General features: G+C 42.2%; 1 non-coding gene across 1 annotated transcript; it reads left to right on the top strand.

The window, feature by feature from the left end:
* The first annotated feature begins 7,324 nt into the window (after positions 1–7,324).
* LOC145986103 (small nucleolar RNA U3) lies at positions 7,325–7,532 on the top strand. The gene has a single exon (XR_014441539.1). It is a non-coding gene; the product is annotated as a small nucleolar RNA U3 (small nucleolar RNA).
* The last annotated feature ends 829 nt before the right edge of the window (positions 7,533–8,361 follow it).

Raw genomic sequence — 8,361 nt, 5'->3', positions numbered from 1 at the left:
ACTTCCGAAACCATCTAGACCAATCAGCAGTACTTCTCCAGATGTTGTACTTACATCGACTTCCCTCCTTACAAATAGCAACGTGGATGTACTTGAACCCATTGGTAGCGATCACGCACCTATAATCTTTACAGTTGACGCACCTGCACCAACTCCTCACAAACCCTTTCTCATAACAAGGTACTCCTACGATCAAGCAGACTGGGAACAATATCGTAATGCAATCGAAAACGCCGTGCAAAACACAGATACGCCAACAAACGATAGGGATCTGGATGATGTAGTCCCATTACTCACTTCCGCCTTAACTGAAGCTGCGAAAAGTACCATCCCACTTCAAACCATCAATCTATATAAACCAAAATTACCGCCGAACTATCTAAAACTGATTTCAGCCTCCAGGCGTGCCTTCCGAGAGTATGTTGTAACAAGAAATCCTGAAGCGTTACGGCATCATAGACAACTCCTCCGCACGGTACAAAACTATATTATTGCATATAAAAGAAGGAATTGGATAAAAACGTGCAATACACTGGCTGATACATCACATCCATCAAAATACTGGCAGCAATTTAACAAACTCACAGGGAAAAGGTCAAGAACTACATTTCCCATTTTAGTCGATGGGAAATCCATAGACGACGACCAAGAGAAAGCAAACGCCTTTGCACACCACTTTCAAGGTATCTTCACACCACAAACTGAACCATTACACAAAACAACCCTATCACGTACAGTACAACGTGTCTCAAACCCAAATAACCGAGCTCTCAAACCTAACAATGACCATAGCATGGATGAAAATGAACCTCTAACCTCACCTATAACACCAGAAGACATAGCATGCGCCATATCTCGGAAAAGAAACACTGCTCCAGGCTTCGACTCGGTAACCTACCGACTCGTCAAAGAGGCTCCACGAACCTTTCTGCTAATCCTAGCCACCATATATACCTATATACTACGAACAGGTTACTTCCCGACAGAATGGAAAGTTTCCAAAATGCTGCTGTTCGCCAAACCCGGGAAACCTGTTCGCGAAGTATCCTCTTACAGACCAATACAGCTCACATCGACCCTCAGCAAAATCTTTGAAAAAGTACTTGTACGCAGATTGCACCAACACCTTTCATCCAAGAAGCTCCTACCTGCACATCAAGCAGGCTTCCGACCATCCATCAGCCTCAACGACCAACATCTGAGATTGATAACAACTATAACAAACCACTATAACAAGTCCTTGCCATCGTGTCTTCTTTTATTCGATCTCGAAAAGGCGTTTGACAAAGTATGACATTCGGGATTAATATATAAACTCCACAAATTCCAACTTCCTCAATGCTACATTCGCCTTATCCATTCGTTCCTGGCAGGCCGCATGGCATACATCTCTCTGAACTCGGCAACATCCTATCCCATCTTCTTGCACACAGGAGTCCCGCAGGGGTCTGTTTTGTCACCGCTGTTATATTTAATGTATGTAACAGATATGCCGACCATGGATACCAGCACACACGTATTCCAATTTGCAGATGACACTGCTTTCCTAACTCTTGGGAAAACAGTTCAATCCATTAATAAAACACTCCAAAAGGCCGTAGACTCCTTTATTCGCTGGTGCAACCAATGGAAACTATCAATAAACTCTTCAAAAACTCAGGCAGTAGTTTTCCTACCTCCCCACTGTCGCTCCAAAGTACACCGAAACCCCAAACTCTTGGAGATTAAAATAGAGGGGAGACGCATCTTACCTTCAAATCACGTAACATACCTTGGGGTTACCATAGATGAAAAACTGACCTGGCGTCCACACTTAGAAAGGATAAAGAAGGTAAAGAACCGCCTAAACTTATTATGGAAACTGGTGGGTACATCTTGGGGATTACACCCGACAACAGTCCTAACCACCTACAAAATGTTCTTGCGCCCAGCCATCACTCACGGGCATATTGCTTGGATTGACGCTTCTGCCTCCTTCTACGACCAACTGGAAATCTTTGAACGGCACGCATTTAGATTAGCTTTCCGGATTAAATTACCTTATCCCACAGCACTACTGTATGACAGAATTTCCTTCCCGACCATTTTGTATCACGTCGAGAGCCTTCGCCAACGATACATAACCAAAGCCATGATATCCGAAAACCCAGTATTCTGGAATACCATTCATCTTGATATCCGACATGATGCAGCACCTACACATATTTATACGCCATTACAACACCTGCTCACCATGTATTCATGTTATCTAGATGATCTAGACCCACAGAAACACGAATACGATATATATCATCCATCGCAGTTATCACGCCATATTTATCCCACCACTACAGCCTAAAGAGTACCAACAATACTCCGACTCCAAATATCGAAATCCATATTTACAATCTTCTAAACCACGCCCAAAAGTAAGTTAACACATACGAATCACCAATCTTGATAAGAAAAAGATTCCGCAATATACAAAAGCACTTAGACCATCCAAAATGATGAAAGACACATAACTTACAATGAAATCACTTACCGAAGTGAGGGCATAACCCTCTCAACGGGTTAACACTAGCAAAAAAAAAAAAAAAAAAAAAAATTAGAAAATAATCAAGGTATAGGTAATCGTAAGTCGGTCTCTCTTGTGTCACGCATCGTGGGCCAATTATTCCAGGTGGAAGCCGTAAGTCTGGAACGGACAAACGGTACCAATTGTGCCTATACGGTGGTTAGGTGATTGCGAGGAACCCTTTTGGTTGAACACGTTGAGTGGAGCAGACATACGATTGCACTATTTTTTGAAACTGTTTTCCCTTACTACCTTCATCCTTCCTCTTCTTTTGTCTTGGGCTCTACAATTAGTTTGGAATTTGGATTCGCTTCTTTGGATTGAGTTGTCAGTTGGTTTGAGTTTGTGCCTCTTTTCCCATAGGATTTGCGTTTGTTCTATTGGATCATATAAACAACTCACGGTTGTGGTCTTCTGATATGCATCATGGTCTTCCTGCAACGCTGCTACGACAGCGAGAAGGGGTGAAAACCTTCACCGGAGGTACTAAACGGACGGACGGTCCAAACTCCGAGACGATGCTCGATTCACGAAGTACCAATGATCCAATGCAAACGTCCAGCTATTCCACAAAACACCGACGTCGCAATTCCTATGAAGGATTACCTCTACCTCAACGTCAACGATCTAGATCACCAATTAAACGAGATACAGGAAATACAGCTCATGCAACCCAACTAAAATCCAAACAACAGGATAACAGCTTATACAACTTCCTGCTCACCAATTACGACACCAAATTCAATACAGCAAAACATGTGTTCCAACAAACATCTAAGTATGTACCAAGGGCACAAATTGCACAAATACTGTTCACCCGTAATGGCATCATATTGAAATCACCAGATCCAGACTTTGCAAAACTAATTAGAAACAAAGCTTCTTTTGAAATCTATGGAGCCAAAGCAAACATCCAAACACTGAATGCTTCCACTCAAAAACAACCACCACCACCACATAAATCCCCACTACTATCAGTAGTCATCAGGGGTGTAGAACCTGTCTTAACAGACGAGGAGATCTTTGAGGAACTGCAATGCGAAGGTGTACAAATCCGCAAATGTATCCGTATTCGCAATAACAACGGACCCACATACATGGTGCGGGTCCTAACAGACTCACAAAATGCTGTAGACACACTACTACACAGTGGAGCATACATATACAGACGCAGGTACAAAGTTGAACCATCCCGTTCTCAACAACCTCTTCCATTGCGGTGCGAAAAATGCCAACAGTATAACAAGCACACTACCGCTGCATGTCCAAACCAAGATAAATGCGGATACTGTTCAGGACCCCATTCAACCAGAGAATGTCAAAACCAAACTGCTGCACCAAAATGTGTCACATGTACGGAAAACCATCCTACATACAGTTACAAATGCAAAGCCAAGCCAGATGCAATACCTGAACACCCTGATCTAACAGTTCCCCTGCGCACCAATGACACTGCTACGGAACCTGACAATTCACTACGACATCCAGTAACAGTGGAAGATCTAATACGTTTCTTCACCCTGACTCTCCAAAATGTGCACCCATTTTTAAGAACGCACATATTAACCCAAGTAACGGCATCTGCAAAAACAATTTTCAACTTGCAACTCCATGCAACATACTCTGGTCCTCATGTGCATTTCCACATATCCCACTTGGAAACTGCGGTTTAAGGTTTTGAATATGGCAGTACGGAATATGTATAATTTTCTATTTTTAAATATCCGATCTGTTTCTAAACGAAAAGCTTTATTGCAAGACCTGCTTTTGGAAGAATCTGTTCACTGCTTTGCGCTAAACGAAACCTATCTTGCTCCAAAAATGATCTGTCATATTCCACCATACAACATCTTACGCCACTATGGTCCGCCGGGCTTAAGAGTAAACGGCGGCACAGCAATTGGAGTAGATAGAAAATTACCATATCAAACAGTTACCTTCCCACCACACTTCCAGTTGCCAGAACATACTGCTAGTACCATCTACTTTCCATCCCGGGTCGTTACATTTGCTACCATCTATGTAAGACCAGGGGAAACTATTCCATACCAATTCTTTCAACATATCCAAACCCTTAGCAAACATTATATCATAGCAGCGGACATCAATTATCATAGTCGAACCATGCAAGACAAAACAAACTTTTTACAATTTCTGGACCAAAACACTACAGCAGAATTCCATGTACTGCCCAGAGCCACACGTCCCATAAGTAACACTACCCCTGACGTTGTTATAACATCAACATCTCTAAGTGCCTGCTTGAACATATCTGTGCTGGATTCCATCGGCAGTGACCATGACCCAGTGAAAATTACCTTAAATCTTGGTAACCGCAATACGAGCAGTACAATACAACCTCGAAAAATCTGGTGTTACAACAAAGCGAACTGGGAGGCATATAGTGAAAAGCTACAGAATGCTTTTTCTCACCCGCATCCAGAACCAAACAATTCAGAGGAACTCGATACGGCGGTGGAACATCTTACTGCTCAGATTACCAGTGCGGCAACCACTAACATACCTACGACCACTCTCAATAGTTACAAACCAAAGCTACCTCCGCAATATCTTCACCTAATCACAGCATCACGACGAGCATACAGGGACTATCTCCAGACCAGAAATCCTGAATCCCTTAACTTACACCGTCAATGGCTGCGTACAGTTCATAACTATATAAAAGCTTATAAACAACGTCGATGGATTGAAACGTGCAACCAATTGAGTGACGAAAGCCATCCCACAAAATACTGGAAACGTTTCAAGGTGCTCACTGGACAATCCAGTAGTACTCCTTATCCGATAACAATCAAGGACGCAGCTCTAAACACAGACACTGAAAAAGCTTATGCCTTCGCAAATGCCTTGCAAGACACTTTCACTCCGACACCGCAACTAGCTCCAAATCTCCGCCTCCAGACCAAAATTGACAGAGTCACAAACCCCAATTACAGGCAACTGCAACCCAGTAATACGCACACTATTGATCCTACAAATTCTCTAACTGTTCCTATCACAACAGACGATATTATCAATACTGTGCGTAGGAAGAGAAACACTGCTCCCGGATTGGACAATATCACATACGTATTGATTAAACAGGCCCCGCTTGCATTGCTGTCCTTTCTGGCCATTATCTACAATTTTATCCTCCGCACAGGACACTACCCGACAGACTGGAAGATTTCAAAGGTTCTAATGTTCCCAAAACCAAACAAAGATAGTACCAACCCAACAAACTATCGACCTATTCAGCTCACATCAACCTTTAGCAAAATATTCGAACGCATCATTGTTCGACGCATACACATGCACTTACAAGCACACAGTTTACTTCCGTCGCACCAAGCAGGCTTTAGACCTCAACACAGTGTCCTTGATAATTTATTAAAACTAACGACCCGCATCACAAATCATTTCAACACATCCAAACCATCCTGTCTAGTACTATTCGACCTGGAGAAAGCATTTGACAAAGTATGGCATACTGGGCTCATCTACAAGCTCCATAAATTCCACCTACCGCTTTCCTATGTCAGATTAGTACACAGCTTCCTAACAAATAGGGTCGCCTATGTCACTGTAAATGGAGCAATGTCATACCCCATTTTCCTTTACTCTGGCGTTCCACAGGGTGCTGCTTTATCACCATTACTCTACATACTATACGTTGCCGATATGCCAAAACCCCCACAAGTTTCTATCTACCAATTCGCTGACGACACCGCATTTCTCGCCTGTTGTTCAACCATCCAAGCTATAAACAAAACTCTCCAACCAGCTATAAACTCCTTCCAAAGATGGTGTGACACATGGCGTCTCACAATTAATGCTCTCAAAACACAAGCATTGGTGTTTCTGCAGACAGGCTGTCGCTCGAAGATCCAAAGGAACCCAACATTATTAAACATCAAAATACGGGGAACTCCAATTCTGCCTGCCACCACTGCAAAATACCTGGGAGTCATATTTGACTCCAAGCTAACCTGGAAACCTCAATTGCTCAACATCGTCCAAAAAGCTACAAATCGTCTGAGCTTGCTCAAACGGCTAATTGGAACATCCTGGGGACTCAACTCCCAGGTTGTCCTACATACCTACAAGGCTTTCCTTCGACCAGCAATTACTTACGGCCACACTGCATGGATAGCAGCCCCAGACTCATTCTATCACAAACTACAAGTTCTGGAAAGACATGCTCTTCGTTTGGCCTTCAGAGTAGTCCTACCAAGTCCTACACGACTACTGTACGAGCGAATAACCTTTCCCGAAATCACAACCCACATCGAAGCCATCCGTCACAAATATATAACTGGTCGAATGAACTCGCACCATCCACAACTTCTTAGCACAATGTACGAAGATGCTCTACACGACTGCCTTCCCACATACCACTGCACACCATTACAGCATCTCTTAACCATGTACACCTTCCTGATAGATCCACAGCATCCTGACTACCAGCTGTATAATATCCATCATCCTCCGGAACTACGGCACGTGATATATCCAACACATGCCGCACCATAGCAAATTATTACTTTCCTAACTGAAGTAATATTCCCACTACTGAATAAATAAGATCTAAGTGAACTACCCTCAGAATAAGTAAATATGTACCACTTCATTACTGAAAACACTTAGACCATCACCTTGGAAGGGAAAACATTTATGAAAACAATTCACTTACCAAAGAGAAGGTGTACCCTTCTAAATGGAAAACGAGGGGAAAAAAAAAAAAAAAAAAAAAAAATTAGAAAATCCAAGATCATACTTCACAGGATCATTTCTGTAGTATGATTCGTTTACGTTGATCCCGAAACACGGAATCGACTCAACCACGATGAAGAATCAAAGCGCCTTCCTTTGAGCGTGAAGCGGATGAGGAGGTTGCTTGTGCTTTTTCCTGATCATTGATGATCGCACCCGCCCTCTTCGGAGGGTGGGAGGAGGATGGTGCAATCTGAGTGGTTTTCTAAATAAATAAACAAAATTTTAACTCAAAATATCTGCAAGGGAATATCGTATTTGCTAAATAAAGTTGAATGAAAAGCAGGTGTACTTTACTCTAAAACATCGGAAAATAAAGCAACTACCAGCCGTCCCCCGCCCATAAAATTCACGGGCTTGTCTACACTTTTAGAGTGGGATTGGTGAATATTACCGGCCAAATTCCTTCCTGCTATTCAGCCCCGGCCCGAGGAATTTTGCCGCCCCCACCCCCAAAATACGTACAAAGAGAACGTAATGTATGAACAACTGAGCTCTCCTGTTTTGTTTCACTATTTCTTCATGACTATTTACACTGTACATAATCATGTACATTTTCCAGAACGTTGTACATGAAGTAACATATCTTCACTTCATCACTATTTACAATAAACTATGTATATACAATTATGTACGCCTAGTAAACCACGATTTCTTCATGATTACACTATTCACTTTGTACCTTTCCCTCCTTAAGTTGGAAAGCTTACAAATGAACTTTTCTAGCTTTTCTATTTGCAAAGTTGCGAAAAACAGAACCATAGTCTAAATTTTTAAGGTAGTGTATGCTGCCACGTTCTCTTTCTGCTGGAACCTCAAAAGAGATGCGCGTGGCAGCAGACTCGGTCTTTGTTTTGTCGAGATTTCAGCATGCTATGTATGCAATTACGTCTGTAACACATACTGTGAAATTGTAGCGATTACTTTGACAAAAATGTTTTAAGATTAGGTCCCTTAGCATTCTTCTAATAATAAACGTAAATGCTCTCGTAGTTAGATTAGGTTCTGTTAGCATTAAAATAATATCGCTA

This window comes from Lepisma saccharinum, chromosome 3 (assembly GCF_977018435.1).
Source record: "Lepisma saccharinum chromosome 3, izLepSacc3.1, whole genome shotgun sequence".
Taxonomy (NCBI): Eukaryota; Metazoa; Arthropoda; class Insecta; order Zygentoma; family Lepismatidae; genus Lepisma; species Lepisma saccharinum.
This window is presented reverse-complemented; position numbering and strand designations above follow the sequence as displayed.